Consider the following 16,661-nt stretch of genomic DNA (forward strand, 5'->3'; position numbering starts at 1 on the left):
GTGTGTTAGCATTTAACTTAAAGGGATTGACATTGCATAATATTTTAAATGCATTAAATATATATTTACTTATGTCTTCATTATTATAACTTTAAGTTTTCATAAGGAATTTTTTTCATTCCATTATAATGGCACAGTGTTTCAAGCATAATTCAACCGGGCATTTCAACTAGCCAATATATTGGTTCCTCATTATGGTGAATTTTCTTTATGAAGTGACCAAATTTGAATAAGGATGTGGTTCACCATGAACATTCATCTCCTCTCCAGCTTCTTCCTGCTGAGAGAGAACAATCTTTGGTTTGTGACATCACAATCTGTGACTGGGAAGTGGCTCTGATATCAAACAGATGATTACATGCTTTCAGCGTGAACTAGCTGAAAGAGAGATGTAAGCACTATTATTTCAAGTCATATCACCAAGACACTAAAGAGATGCATGACAGGAACTGAATTAGAGAAAGATGCTTTTATTGCATTTGTCACTTTTTCAGCATCAACTATTAAGACAAAAGTACCATCTCACAGTTTCCTTCATTAATAATTCAAAAGTGGGAGTAAACATCATGTTGGTTAAATTCACAGACCATGATAAAATGGGAGTAAGGAAACTACCAGTAAGCAAGCAGGCAGTCATGAAAGAGGCCCCTAGAGAACTGAGGAATAGATGCAAAATTTCACCTTGGTTCAAGGAGAAATACTGATGCTACTCAGAAAACTGAAAAATTACCAAAACACCCAAAATGGAAAAGACAGTGTCTCTGAATGAGAAAGAGATCCCTAAATATAGATTATAAAGTGATTCCATGACATAGATTAATTAGTATCTGACACATGGACTAGTATGAGGGCAGGGAGGGGGCTGGTTAACACCTTTCTTAAAAAGCATGGATTTAAAAAAAAAAAAAAACAGAAAAAATAAACAAAAAAAACAAAGGACTCTCTTTAGCAAAACTACTGTGTGTACAAATATTTGTAAAAAATAAATTCAGGAGTTGGGGTTCAATAAACGAAACAAAAATGAAAGCTCCTTTTACAAACACATAGGCATATACAGACCTCTTTTTGTAATCTTTGTTTGCAACAGTAGCCAAAGGACAAAGCTGACCAACTAATCCTTCCACACTGAACACACGTGCAGTCTGTCTTTTAATTAGTGGCAATACCCTGATTCACAGTATCAGTCATTTGTGACTGACCCTCCTAGACTCAGAGCCTATACAAAGATGATGTGTAAAAAATACAGTAACAACTCCACGCATAATTACAAGTCAAGCTGAAGTCTCATTATCTACAGTTACACAGATTGCTTGATCAGTGGTGTGCAGAGAATTCATAAAGCATTTATTCAGTCCTATGTACTGGTTCACTACAACCAATGGATTATTCAACAGTTGTTTAAGGATCTGACATTCTCTGTTTTTCATATTGAAATTATTAGTGAAATAACTCAAGAATCTGGGCCAATCAGAAAACACTGCCACTTTTGTAGACATTGTTTGACGTCACACTGTTGTCATCACCAGATTATGTGGGCCTTCTTATTTCCTGATTATCACTATAGAAATGTAGCACTGAATAATGTGTTCTTTAAGAAGCGAAAGCCAGAGATGATTTCCAGTTCAGTTATCAACTAAAAATCCAAAGCTATTTATAGAATTTTTTGGTACAGTAACCTAGAAAGCTATTGGTGTAAATCTATCAGGCTCGGTGTATAACATGGTACAACTCTTAACACTTAATATTTCATCAACTTCCCTTCATTTGTGTTGCAAAGACAGTCCGCTACATGCAGTAACTTCTGGGTAACTTCTGGTAATACCTACAGAGGAGCTTCTCATGCCTAGGAACTTCCACAACACTTTGAGGATATTTCTTTTATAACACCTTGTCAGACTACATTGAAAACCTATTTATGGCCAAGTGCAATGACTCACACCTGTTTTCCAGTACTCTGAGAGGCCAAAGCAGGAGGATCGCTTGAGGCCAGGAGTTCGAGACCCGCCTAGGCAATATAGCAAGACTCCATCTCTATAAAAAATTTAAAAGTTAAAAAAATAAGAAAATCTATTTATATAGTTGTCTCACATACGAAATTGCATTTTTCATGGTTGAGGGCCTTAAGAATAAAGACCACATCTGATTTATCTGTCTATTCCCAAGGTAAGCTCAGGACTAGTTAATCAATAGATGTGTTAAATGAATGTGAAAATGTGTCTTAATGCATCTTAATGCATTATTCATGTACCCTGAGCATCTATGCTCACCCCAACACACATGTTGATGAATTCTAGACTGATGCTGGCCTATCTTAATGCATTCTCAGGTACAATCTCAAACAGGCAGAAGAATAGTGATCCTAAAATATACCTCAGCTACGTTTCACTGATAATGGGCAAGTAGGTAACTGCAGAAAAGTCTAATGAAGGAGCCTTTTGAAGTAGTTTATACTGAAATAATAGCTATAACGAGATAATATCTGTTAGGGATATTATATGATATTATGAGGTATGCAAATACAGAATAGCAAATTTATCCCTTATCCTTTTGCTCTATTTGACATATGGAAATCATGTTTGCTATACTACACTGTGATCAAGAATTTCATCGATAATCCAAAAGGATCTAAATTGGTCGTGCTATTAAAAAGTGACTTCAGGGGAATTTGAATAAGTAGTTTGCAAATGAAATTGAAGAGATACTACAATCATCTTTCTGCTCAAAGACAAGTGGAGAAAGTGACACACTTAAAATCTTACATTTATTCTACTGGATGCTCTCCCTGCCCCCTCTCCCTCTTTCACTCTCTGTGAGGAATGAATCTTTACAAGTTACCTATGTTATATCTCCCCAAGTCATCTCTTCTCCTAATGAGAACAATACAATATACCAACAATGGTGATTTCTTTAACAGCAGGGACAAAGGCTAAAGGACTATGCTGTGCCTCAACCCCTATGATAGAAATTAAAGTAGCAGAGTGTTGAAGTAGGCCAGCATCACTCTAGAATTCATCAACATGTGTGTTGGGGTGAAGGCAGCTATAGTCTGAAGATGCTCAGGGTACATGAATAATGCATGCACACGTCCTCACAGAAATCTGTGATTTGATGTTGGTGTGCACAACTTAAGATTTTGAGCTTTGGGCCGGGCACGGTGGCTCACGCCTGTAATCCCAGCACTTTGGGAAGCCGAAACCGGCCAACATGGTGAAGCCCCGTTTCTAATAAAAATACAAAAATTAGCCAGGTGTGGTAGTGCACGCCTGTAATGCCAGCTACTTGGAAGTGGAGGCCGGAGAATTGCTTGAACCCAGGAGATGGAGGTTGCAGTGAGCCAAGATTGCACCATGATACTCCATCCTGGGCAACAAGAGTGAAACTCTGTCCCAAAAGAAAAAAAAAAAAAAAACAGATTTTGAGCTTTGACATCCTATCATGTTTTTAGCCATGTTCCTTCTTTCAAACAACATCTTAGATAAAATGTCAAGTTATAAAACATATAAGAGCGGATCTGCCCTGGTTGGGTTGAGATAGAAAGCTTAGAGCCCGCGGGTCCCCGTCTCACCCCATCTTTCGTATGCTCTCCCCTCCACACACTTCTTGGACACCCTCTAAGATATATTTGTTGTAATTGTTCTGCCATCTAGAGGATTCACAAAGGTATTCTTCTCCGTTTTAATGCATGTTTTTGATTCTGTATAGACACTGCCAAATACTCTAATCTAAAATTCCTGGTATATGTCAAGCAATAGTATTTTCTAGACCAAGAAGGCACAGGTTGCACAACAGTGCTACTTAGCTATGCAGAATGCTACTCAATTATTCTGTTGCCTAAACATTGATCGACCAACCAAGACCTAGGATTCGGATAAATTATAAGTTGATTTTAAAAAGGACCAAACATCTATAATGTGGGTTGGAATATTCCAGAAGTAACTAAAATTAACAAAATCTCAGAAAATTATCATTTGCAATCAAGAAAGCATAGAAACAAAAAGTGAGAATTTGTTATAATAGAACTCAGAATTCAGTGTGAGAAAACAACAGAATTTGTTAGCATGGTGGCTCACGCCTATAATCCCAGCACTTTGGGAGGCCGAGGCAGGTGAATCACGAGGTCAGGAGTTCGAGACCAGCCTGACCAACATGGTGAAACCCCCATCTCTACTGAATATACAAAAATTAGCCGGGCGTGGTGGCGCATGCCTGTAATCACAGTTACTTGGGAGGCTGGGCAGAAGAATCACTTGACCCTGGGCAGCGGAGATTGTGCCACTGCATTCCAGCCTGGGTGACGGAGTGACTCCGTCTCAAAAAAAAAAAAAAAAAAGAAAGAAATACCAGGTCCCTTGTGTAATATTCTAATATTCTTTCACCTAACATTATGCCAAACACTGGAGTTGTCTTGAGTTGTTTCCAGGTTTGTGAACTCTGCAATTTACTCGCATTTGCAAGTGAGATGGGACTCAAGTATTTAAGCTTCAACCTCCATATATAACTAAATATTATAACCAGCAGGATATATTGGGTAAAATCAACTTTTAAAAGAGGAAATATGATCTTCCATCCAAAAAAGCCACGTTTCAATTATTATGACATAGTATTTATATTACAACTTATTCATTCACATTCAGTGATCACCTCCAGCACTGTCCTATTCACTAAGGAATTCTCACAACTATTCATCCAAAATCTCAAATGATTCCTGCTTTGAGGCCAATCTCCTAAGTGAGCAATGACATTTTTTCTCTAAAATACTTTAAAATATTTTCAAATGTATTCTTGAGATTCCATTTTAAGTACTGAGTTATTTTAAACCAACAACCAATACTCATGTACTTATTACACAGCTTTAACAAATATAAATTTCTGACACTCCTGCATCATATTTTTTATGGCCTCTCTGTAAATGGATCTGGGAAGAAAAACTCCAGTAGACAACACACCTTTATTCTATAAGTGTATCAGGAACTGGTTAAAATTTATATATCTTTATTTAGGCTTTTTAAGTATCAGGAATAGGACCTTCTGTAGGCATAATTATACATCTCCATTAAAAATATTTTAAATAAATGTAAACAGCAAGACAGAAACGAAAAAATTTTTAACATGAATTTCTTGTACCTTTCCTGTCTCAGACATCCAGGTGAACTTCTGAAACAAACATCCTAGGCATAGAAACATAAGCTACTTTATTTTTCTATGCCTTCTCTTCCCACCCCTGAGTCAACCAGCCTCTTGTGGGATAGTGACATCCTGGATAGAAGTAAAATAATCAAAATTACTGGGTCCCTTGGGAAGGAGACCAATTCCCAGCAGTGATTCCTTATATAGAAAAGAGATAGCTAAACTCATGCTCAACATGGCATGAACTAGGTATGGCAAGGTTAATATCTTGTATAGAAAAAGAATTTTTAGCTTAAATTGGTACCAAGGAGATAGGAAGGTTGAAAGGCTCTCTGTCTCCTAACAAAATCCACACTACCTTTTTTTAGCAACAAAATAAACAAAAACCACAAAAAAACACATTTCAAGGGAACACAAAAAGCTGGAGTTCTTACATGAGACAGGCAAGCTGGCCTTCAGGATAACAAGAACGAGCTCCACTACTCTTACTCTAAGACACTGTACTGGCAGGATAGAAAGATCATCTGATTAGCACTTCAACAAAGCAGAAGATGAGACAGATTCAAACAAATCCTCCCCTTATCATCTCTTCCTACACTCTCTTACCTTTATTTACAAGTACATAAAATACTGCGTATTACAATGAATTCCGGTTTCATACCTTGACGTTCTCTTGTGTTAGGAGGCTATGACAGCGTGCTTTGATTCAGGCTGTTGTATCCCAGCCTCGTGGCCTCACTGAGCACCATTCTTATGCTTGCTCTCCTCCAAGGACACTTTGGAAGAAAGGATGGTACATACATATTTTCCTTCTCATTACAGCCCTATGTCTGTGTCTGTGAAATTTTGAACCTTGAAATTCTTTGACTATTTCTACAAGTGAAGAATCAAAGGTTCTCTGTTATACTCTAAGTTTCCAATAATATGGTCTCAGAGCAAGTAAGTCCTCCCTGGTAAAAACAGCTAGGTTTGAATTAGAAAGGACTATTTCAGGCCAGGTGTGGTAGCTCACCCCTGTAATTCTAACACTTTCGGAGGCCAAGCCAGGAGGATCACTTGAGCCCAGGAGGTCAAGGCTGCAGCAAGCTGTGATTACACCACTGCACTCCAGCCTGGGTGACAGAACGAGCCCTGTCAAAACAGAAAAAAGAAAAAGAAAAGAAAAGAAAAAGAAAAAGAGAAAAGGAAAAAGAAAGGAAGAAAAGGAAGAGAGGGAGGGAGGAAGGGAGGAATGGAAGATGGAGGGAGGAAGACAGGGAGGAAGGGAGGGAGGGAGGGAGGGAGAGAGGGAGGGAGGGAGGACCAATTCAAAAGTCACTATGCCTAAATAAAACTATTTTAAAAACATAGAAATTCAACCAGAAAACCTTAGCGATCCAAGTACATGAAGAAAGAGGAAATTTCTCTCTAGGCAGAACCAATGCAGACAGGCTGTTCTGAACAAAGTGACACTTATGTATTACTTATATTTCCTGAGCACCCTCTGAACATGTGTGGTACTAAACTATGGCAAACCCACTGTAGACACAGGAAGTCTCTTGAGTGAGAAAAAAAAAGAGCGGGGGAGTACATTTAATTGGAAATAAAACACCAAATGAAAATTAAAGTGTACAGGCCGGGCACGGTGGCTCATGCCTGTAATCCCAGCACTTTAGGAGGCTGAGGGAGGATCACCTGAGGTCAGGAGTTCAAGACCAGCCTGACCAACATGGTGAAACCCTGTCTCTACTGAAAATACAGAAATTAGCCGGCATGGTGGCAGGCACCTGTAATCCCAGCTACTCGGGAGGCTGAGACAGGAGAATGACTTGAACCCGGGAGGCGGAGGTTGCAGTTAGCTGAGATCACGCCACTGTATGCCAGCCTAGGTGACAGAGCGAGACTAGGAAGGAAGGAAGGAAGGAAGGAAGGAAGGAAGGAAGGAAGGAAGGAAGGTAGGTTAAAGTGTACAAATTCTTCCCCAAGAGTTTGAGAAAAATAGAATTCGGCGTTACTTTTTCCCTTTCCCATGGTTCCTACACCCAAAAAATATTAGAAGGATATATTAATAAATCACAAACTTAGAAGAAACCAGAGAGTAATGTTCACTTTCACCCTGAGGTCCCAAGTCTAACAAGAACAAACATGTGAAAAAGGGACAGAGGAAAGAGATGTATGTCCATGCCACGCAAGAGTAAGGAGTAGGGGAAACAGAACAAGATAAATCAAAAAACAGACAATAAATGGGACTTACTGGCTCATATAATGCTCCAGGTTTCTTTCTCATCCTGTTTAGAAAGGTTTATGTACTTGAGAATATTCCACATTTTAAGTCTATTCTAATACAGAACCGTCTACTTCCTCTCTGCATATCAATTTGATTACAGCTTACCCCAAAGGACACAACCACAGAGGAGTCACCTCGTAAACCCCTCTTCACAATAAAAATTGGAATTTAAATGGGTATCTAGGCTATTATTTAAAGACTGCACTGTTGCCCGGGCACGGTGTCCTATGCCTGCAATCCCAGCACTTTGGGACGCTAAGGCGGAAGGATTGCTTGAGCCCAAGAGTTTGAGACCAGCCTGGGCAATATGACAAAACCCTGTCTCTATAAAAAAAATACAAAAATTAGCCAGGCATGCTAGGGTGTGCTGTAGTCCCAGCTACTCAGGAGGCTGAGGTGGAAGGATCACGTGAGCCCAGGAGGTCGAGGCTGCACTCCAGCCTGGGCAACAAAGCCAGACCCTGTCTCAAAAACAAACAAATAAAACTGCACTATTTATGAACCTACAGAAAACACTCTTATCTGAGCAATTCATCTCCAACAAATACTTGTGTGGCCTTAAGTTAAACCTCAACCTTTATGAGCCTCGGTTTCCTCATGTAAAAAATAAAAGATTTGGACCAAATGTTATCTAATACCGTTTTCAGAATGAACATTCTATAATGTTCCTGAAGAGAGACAAAAGACACGAATGGTTCAAAACATATCAACTTTATTCAACTGAGAGAAGTTGGTTTGGCATCCTCAGGAATCTTAAAGGACACATGTAGAGAAACACAAAGGAGCTCCAGTGGTCAAGAAAAATGTAATGCATATATGCCTATATATTTTTCTTGTATTGACTGCTGGTTAATTAGAATAGCATGAGCAATCCAAGAGATTCAAGATCGGTATTAGAGAAAATTATTCACATGAACACTAACTTGTTTTAGCTATGAATTTGTTAAATCTCCATTTTCTGGGTTTTAAAAAATAATCAGCTCACTTTTTCACTATGATTTTAAAGGAAAAAAAAAAAGAATGAGGATAACAAGGGAGAAGATTTAAGACATCCTGGTTGAATCCATGATATTGTTTAACATTATCTCACAGTAAACTAATACGGTTCAGAGCAACTAGGCACAGAAGAAATAGGTACAAGGAAACCAAACACGTAGAGCTGAAGACACATTGAAGTATGTAAGTATGTCAGGAGCAGCAAGTTCTTATTTAGGAATGATACTGTATAGCTGACAGACATGCACACTCCCACACAGACAAGATTTAACAACATCATTCTGTTAGCAGCACACCTTTCAAGAATCATTGCACTGGTAATGTCTTAACTTGAGAAGACCTCAGTGTGACAGCCTGCTCTAAAATGATTCCACCTTACCTGTTGCATTACTTACACAAGGCTGTTCTATACTGTCCCACACATGAACACTCCCAATGTGCTGCCTCCCAGGCAACACTTCCTCTGATTTCTCTTGTTGTGGGCTGATGACCATATATGACATGAGCACAAACTACGAAAAAGATACATGTATGGGTATCCTGGAAGAGCAGGCAAGGCATAAATGAGTATATTAAAGCCTTGGGCATTACAACAGGTAGTCAGGTACGCACCTAGGAAAGAAAAGGGAGTGACACACAGAAAAGAGAAGCAAGGGTCTAAAGATAAACCTGCTCCACAACTTGGCCCATTTATCATTACCTGTACACAGAGAACCCCAAATTACTTCTTGCTCTAAGTAGAGTGTAGGCAAGTACCTTAACTAGTTCCCAAATCCCATGTATACCATATGCAAAACATTATCAACAAGAGTATGAAAAGTACTAACTTGCAATACCGTTCAGATTTCAAAATATAATGGAAAAAAATATAGCTAAATGTAGCCTATCCTAAAAATCATATCACTAGAGCCTCCAATCAGAACTCAAAAAAAAGATTAACATAGAATTCAGAAACACTCTGCAAGTAAAAACTTTCTCACTTTAAAACAGAGATCATCAAATTGAAAAAATGCTGTGACGTGCTGAGGTCACACTGAGCTTTTATATAAATATACAATCACAACTTGGTTCCAAGACTCCCCCAGTTTTGGGCAACAATTTTTGCCCAAAAATTGTGGAGAGAAAATATCTGAATTAAGAAATCCAAAAGGTAATGTGAAAAATATTAACAATGATGCCTTATCAATTTTCCTAAAAAATATGAAGCAGATGAATTTCATTTTACTTTCAGCATGCACGGCTTGTAACACATAATTATCTTTTTGCTTAATTATTAGCAGTCAAGAAAAACTCATTTCCATGTTAGCACTCCTGCGTACTAATACATTTTTTCCAGATTTTTCAGTTTAAATGAAACAAGTAGCAAGAGTATTGCTCCCATTGTCATGACCAGATCAAAAGGCACCAAACTAAACAACATAACTAAGTTTTTTTTAAGTAGCCAAAAGCTTTCTTCTTTTAACAGATACTAAAAATGGGGGAAGGGGAGGAAACGCAAGTATTCCCAAACAATGAAATGGCTCATTTTCTATACAATATACCAAAAGGGCCTACTGCTGCACAGCCAACTGTATGCATACCACAGAGGACGAGAGTGCAATATAAAGAAGAGTTATGGGTTTTAGAATCAGATTGAAAGGAATTCACACTGCAGTTCCATTACATACTAGTTATGTGATCTTAAGTTACCTAACTTCCTTGAGCTTAATTTAACTCATCCACAAAATTGTCTAATACTAACACTGAAGGGCTAATTTGAACTTAAATAAAATGTATACAAAATACCAAATATCTAGCCAGGTACTATATAAATAAGAGTTTTGGTTTTTGTTTGTTTGTTTGTTTGTTTTTGAAACAGAGTCTCGCGCTGTTGCCCAGGCTAGAGTGCAGTGGCGCGATCTTGGCTCACTGCAACCTTCACCTCCTAGGTTCAAGCAATCCTCCTGCCTCAGCCTCCCTAGTAGCTGGGACTACAGGTGCATGTCACCATGCCCTGCTAATTTTTTTTTTCTTTTTTTTTTTTAGTAGAGACAAGGTTTCACCACGTTGGCCAGGCTGGTCTTGAACTCCTGACCTCAGATGATCCGCCTGCCTCGGCCTCCCAAAGTGCTGGGATTACAGGCATGAGCCACCACACCCAGCACTAAATAAGAGTTATTTTAACATATTTGTTAACACCTACATCTCTTCTGCCCTCTGCCCCCAACAAATTAAGTCAACCTAATTCAGAGGTTGGCCGTAATGCATTTTTCAGCAGTGCTGCCTTCTCAATTTCAAATTCCTATAAGATCACACCCTCTCCCATCCCAACCCAAACCCTAGTAATGACCTCAAGAATTACCAAATGCTCTGCCAAAAATAAAAATTAAAAAAGGAAAAAGTAAATGGAAGCATTTCTGACAATACTACTAAAATATTTTCTGGAGCAAAGCAATAATATATGGTTGAGAGGCCAAATCTCAGTCCCAATGGTCAAATTCAATTTGATTGACTGCTATTAACTCAGCACTGCCACATCTTGATCGTTTTTAAGATTTTACAATTTTTTTAAATGCTACAAGTGTGTACCCATATCTAGCACTGCACCAAATACTACCACTTCTGAGTCAAAATTTTTGAATTTAGTAATGAAAACAAGAATTTGCTACGTTATGGCATTTCCAAGAACAGCAGTAAGGAATGTGGTTATGTTGTACATCCAAACACCATGATGTTTTTTCCCCTTATGAATCTAAAAACACATTAACCACATTCTCTCTCTGGACCAGGCCATCTGGACACCACCCCTAAGGCAACAAAGGCTACCTTAGAATTATCCCAACTTCTGAGGGAGATCAACCAAATGGTTAGCATGTCCTGGGATGACTGTTGGATCACCGGGACATGCCTACTTCCTACCCATCAACTCCTGTTGGGATAATTTTTGAAAGACTGCACCTCTTAACTGCATGGACCATGACTGTCTCTTGCACAGGAAGCACAACATTAAGGCAGGTTTTTCTAAGCAATGGATTTTAGACATGGATATATAAATCACTTGGGATATAGCTAACCATATACATATATGTCCATACTGTGTGTGTATGTGTGTATGTGTGTGTGTATATATATGTATGTATGTATGTATATATATGGCTTCTTACTTGGTAAGCAACAAATGACAAAAGATAAAATAAGCTTTTTGTAACTGATTAATGAGAAAGAAATTAAAATCAATTATTGATGTTTCACCTTGTTTTACAAATGTACCCTCATTAACCCCATTCAGTTAATATAAATGCTTCCACTCTTCAAAGAAATTGACAGAAGGTTCAATGACACAAGAATAGCACCATTTATAATATAGATAGCTCTGCAGTAAAGCATAAATAAAAAGGTCAAGTATTTAGTCATTATAACTTGACCTCTTGTCCAAGGCAATCTCGGCTTCATTCAGAGAGAACTAGTTCCACTGAACTTTTAAGGAAAAACAGTATCTTTGCATAGCCTCAAAATATTATTTACTGTCATTGTATTTAACACATGCCCAGAAATTCCTCCTTCCATGGATGAAGCTTACTCCCATCGTTTTGAGTGCGAGCGGGACTTAGTGACTCGCTGCTAGTGAACAATAAATGGAAAGGGAAAAACAGGAAGTGTACAGGGAGAAACCTGACAGAGGTTTCTAAGTGGTAACTAAGAGGTAACTACGTGATCAGAGTTAACATCATCAGCAGTAAGGCCTATAAATATTTTGTGTCCACTGACATGATCCAACAAGAAAGGTACATCGTCTTAGGGTATTCTCCTCCAGAATCCATAAACTCAGCCTCATCATGAAAAATAAAAATAAAAATAAGAAAAACCCAAATTAAGGGACATTCTACAATATGGTCTACTCTTCAAAAGTGTCAAGTTCAGAAAAGACTAAGAAACTGTCACAAATAAGAAGAGACTAAGGAAATACAAAGAATAAATGCAATGGGGTATCCCAAGTTAGAAGAGAAAAAGGACATAAGTGGAAAAAACTGGAGAAATGCAAATAAAGTCTGTGGTATACCAATGTTAATTTCTTCATTTTGATAAAGATATCATGGCTATATAAAATAATAATATTAGGGGAAGCTGGGTAGAAGGTACATGGAAACTTGCTGTATTATCTTTGTAACTCTTCTGAAAAATCTAAAAAGTATTAGAAAATAAAAAGTTCACAAAATAAGTAATTGGACCATAATGTCATTTAGTATTAAGTTAATCTACATACAAGATATTCTGCAAACTCAACCACTTTCCTCACCTGTTAGAATAGATTCATGGTAGGTTTTTTGTTTTTCATTTTTTGGATTTTTTTTCTTTTTTTGAGACGGAGTTTCACTCTTGTTGCCCAGGCTGGAGTGCAATGGCGAGATCTCCGCTCACTGCAACCTCCACCTCCCTGGTTCAAGTGATTCTCCTGCCTCACCTTCCCGAGTAGCTGGGATTAGAGGCATGCTCCACCACAGCTGGCTAATTTTGTATTTTCGGTAGAGACAGGGTTTCTCCCTGTTGATCAGGCTGGTCTCGAACTCCTGACCTCAGGTGATCCACCCGTCTTGGCCTCCCAAAGTGCTGGGATTACCGGTATGAGCCACCGCGCCCGGCCTATTCATGGTAGGTTTCTACATGAGTTGCTTTTCATTGAAAAACAAGCATGTTCCCAGGACTTTGGTCTTTAAAAATGAGACAAACTTTTAAGAGCAAACATAAGGAACCTTTGATGCAGTAAATCACACCCAATAACCACAAATAACAGTTCACTCACTCATTTACCAAGCTCTGTCATCACGAACCATGTGACATGTCCTGTGTCATACACTAACAATGAAAAGATCTCCCCTCAATAGATGAACCCACCAATATCTTCACCTTGAGAGCAGTGGAATCAGAAAAGCCTCCTGACCTTGACCAGCTGAACTGGGTACCTTCCCTGGGTTATCCCACAGCACTCTGTACCCGCCACGCTGAACTGTATTTGTTGGTTTCCTCACATCTAAATCACCTCACAAGAGATATTTGCCAATAACTATGCAGGGTCTGAGATTCCACCCCATCTGTAAGCTGACAGGTTAGCCTGTTACTGTTTCATGGGTGCTAGCAGAAGACATGAGACACCTGGGCCAGAGACAAAGGTGCCTCTGGCAAAAGCAGTAGTCAAACCTCATGTTAATTTTTGTTGGTTCCTCATCGCCCCCGTCTCAAAGTGGTAATTCAAAGAGTCCTGTACATGCTGTGGGCTTTGTCACAGGGAAGGAACACTGAGCTGAGTGTTCCTTTGTGATCTGAGAGGAACACTGAGCTGAGTGCACGCCCTCAGCTCAGCGTTCCTTCCAGTAAGTGAGTAAGTTCCTTGAGCAAGTGGAAGCAGCCTGGGGGAGATATTACGTCATCCCTCAGGGTTGCTTGCTGAAAACACAACTGTGAGAAATACAGAGAAGGAGCAGTCAGAGCCTTGCATTCTTGACATACCCACCAGGAGCAGTCTGGGCCACTGCACTTCAGCTCTCCCAACAATATTCTGAAAGACAAGGGCCGGGCGCGGTGGCTCAAGCCTGTAATCCCAGCACTTTGGGAGGCCGAGACGGGCGGATCACGAGGTCAGGAGATCGAGACCATCCTGGCTAACACGGTGAAACCCCGTCTCTACTTAAAAAACACACACACAAAAAAAAAACTAGCCGGGCGAGGTGGCGGGCGCCTGTAGTCCCAGCTACTCGGGAGGCTGAGGCAGGAGAATGGCGTAAACCCAGGAGGCGGAGCTTGCAGTGAGCCGAGATCCGGCCACTGCACTCCAGCCTGGGTGGCAGAGCGAGACTCCGTCTCAAAAAAAAAAAAAGACAGACAGGCAGTGTGTGACAGGCATTTCTGTACCCTCCGCACTTGGCATGGTGCATGATACACCTGATTCCTTAGCGTTTGGTAACTAAGTACCTATAAGCTAGAAATCTTAAGTTTGAAGCCAAAGACTACTGTTCCCAATTCTGCGACCATGTACACAGTCACTTAATCTTTTTAAGCTTCATTCTATTAATTTCTAGGAAATGTTCAAAAATAGAAGTTCAAGAAATGTTCAGTGAAAGAACTATCTCTGAGGATTCTTCTCTAATACTGAAAGGTTCGTGATTCTCTCAACGGCAGAATGCCAGAAATTCCAGGTGCCTGATATCGCTCTGACAAATCTGACTCACACAGCATTCCCCCATGGAGGGAGAAATTCATGACGACATAACACATTTAGGATTCTATTAAGTTGATTTTTGTTTCTCGGGGTTATTCATGAAAACCCCACAGTTCACTGGAAATTTTTATAAACTCTTTACAAACACAAGGCAGAAGACTCCACAACTACAGAATTTTAAAGGTAAATATAAAACCACATTAAGTATCTGCTTAGCTAGAAAGTAAGAGGTGAAGAAAGCAAGCTTTCTGAAACTTCATGATTTTAAAAAACCAGCAGTACCATTATTAAAGACAATATTTCCCTTCATGTGCAATACACAGAATATAACAGATCATGACCATAAGGCTCTATATCAGGTTCGTTTTTTTGTTGTTGTTTTTTTTTTGAGATGGAGTCTCGCTTTGTCGCCCAGGCTGGAGTGCAGTGGCACAATCTTGGCTCACTGCAACCTCCGCCCCCCAGGTTCAAGCGATTCTCCTGCCTCAACCTCCCGAGTAGCTGGGACTACAGGCACCCACCACCACACCCAGCTAATTTTTGTATTTTTAGTAGAGACGGGGTTTCACTGTGTTAGCCAGGATGGTCTCAATCACCTGACCTTGTGATCTGCCCACCTTGGCCTCCTGAAGTGCTGGGATTACAGGTGTGAGCCACCGCGCCCAGCCCAGGTTCTTTTCAAGTGCTAAATAAACAGATAAAATATAGATTTACTTTTCCAAGAGGAATTATCACCACGGGTTATGAAAAGCAGTATGTTGACATCCTCACCACTCAATGCCACTAAATTAAACAGTATATATTTATAATTCATTAGCATTAATTCCATTCTCAAGTCACTGAAAATTCTGAGACCAATGTAGTATTCTCACCACAAATCATGTGAGGATATTCTTTCCATCCCACTCCACACATGACAATGACTAAGAATGTACAATGCAGTATCCCACATGTGCTTTATTCTTTTGCACATGTCACCTTTCAGTTGGAAAAGGTACATTTGAAGGTTTTTTCATTTGATAAACTAAGATCAAATTCATTTATTATGCTGGCTTGCTTTTTATTTAACAAAAGGGGAAGGGAAAGGAGAAAGGCAAGGAAAAGAAAAGAGAAAAACAATGGACAGCCACCAGGCAGTGTCTTGCCTCCACAGTGTTAGGATGGAATAAACCCACAGACTCAGAGTCTTCCCCTACTCCAGTCTCTGATTACGCTCCACTCTCCTCTCCTCTGGGACCATCTCCTTGCCTATCCCCTTCTTCTCAGACCAGCTAACAATGGTTTTTATCTCCAACCAACATGAGTTCCGAAATCTACCAGAATTATTCTACCGAGGTCAAGGCTGCTGCCAGCTGCTTGGTCCACCTGTATCTGTGGGCCTCCTCTACTTCTCTCTTTCTCTCTTTGGGCTTTTGTTTCAACTGCAACAGTGTGGCCCCAGAAGGCAGGAACCACTTCTGCTACAAGCTGGCAAACTAGCATGCCAAGCATGCCTACAAGATTCATAATCAGCGCTGCATGCAGACGCTGCCCCAGGATGGGTGGGGTCACACCCTGGATGCCAAGGAAGCTGTCCTGGCCCCAGGGAAAACCCTAACCATGGGTCTGCATGCCCTGCGTTATAGCCACACAGACCCGCATTCTCTGTGACTGTCTACACAAGGAGGTGAAATGCATCAAGAAGGAAAACCACCGGACCAACTTCCATAGGCCAAAAGACTCACCCTCCCACACGACTGGGAGCCTCGCAGTGCAGTGCCCTGAGGCCTGGCTGCAGCTCCCAAGCCTTGAGGCTTCTGTCCAGGTGTCTGCCTCCAGCCCAAAGGCAGCTTCTTAACCAACCACAAACCCTCCCTGAAGCTGCAGACCAAGTGTAAACAACACAGCTTCTTTTTTTGCAGAAATGAACAAAAAATGTGTATCTTAGACAGTGATACAGAAAAACATAGAGTTTTTTTTTTTTTTAGTTTCAGATGATCAACTATATATATTTCAATTTTAATGAATAGTATCAAGTGCAAAAAATTCCAACTTTGAAGTCAGGCATACTTAAAATTGAATCCTGATTCTGCTACCTAA

General features: G+C 39.8%; 2 protein-coding genes across 4 annotated transcripts in view; one reads left to right on the top strand and one right to left on the bottom strand.

Moving 5' to 3' along the window:
- Window positions 1-16,661, bottom strand: part of AVEN (apoptosis and caspase activation inhibitor) — a 186,480-nt gene that overhangs the window by 115,735 nt on the left and 54,084 nt on the right. The gene's annotated exons all lie outside the window — the stretch shown is intronic.
- Window positions 1-16,661, top strand: part of CHRM5 (cholinergic receptor muscarinic 5) — a 97,474-nt gene that overhangs the window by 3,338 nt on the left and 77,475 nt on the right. The window lies entirely within an intron of this gene.

Source organism: Macaca fascicularis, chromosome 7 (assembly GCF_037993035.2).
Source record: "Macaca fascicularis isolate 582-1 chromosome 7, T2T-MFA8v1.1".
Lineage (NCBI taxonomy): Eukaryota > Metazoa > Chordata > Mammalia > Primates > Cercopithecidae > Macaca > Macaca fascicularis.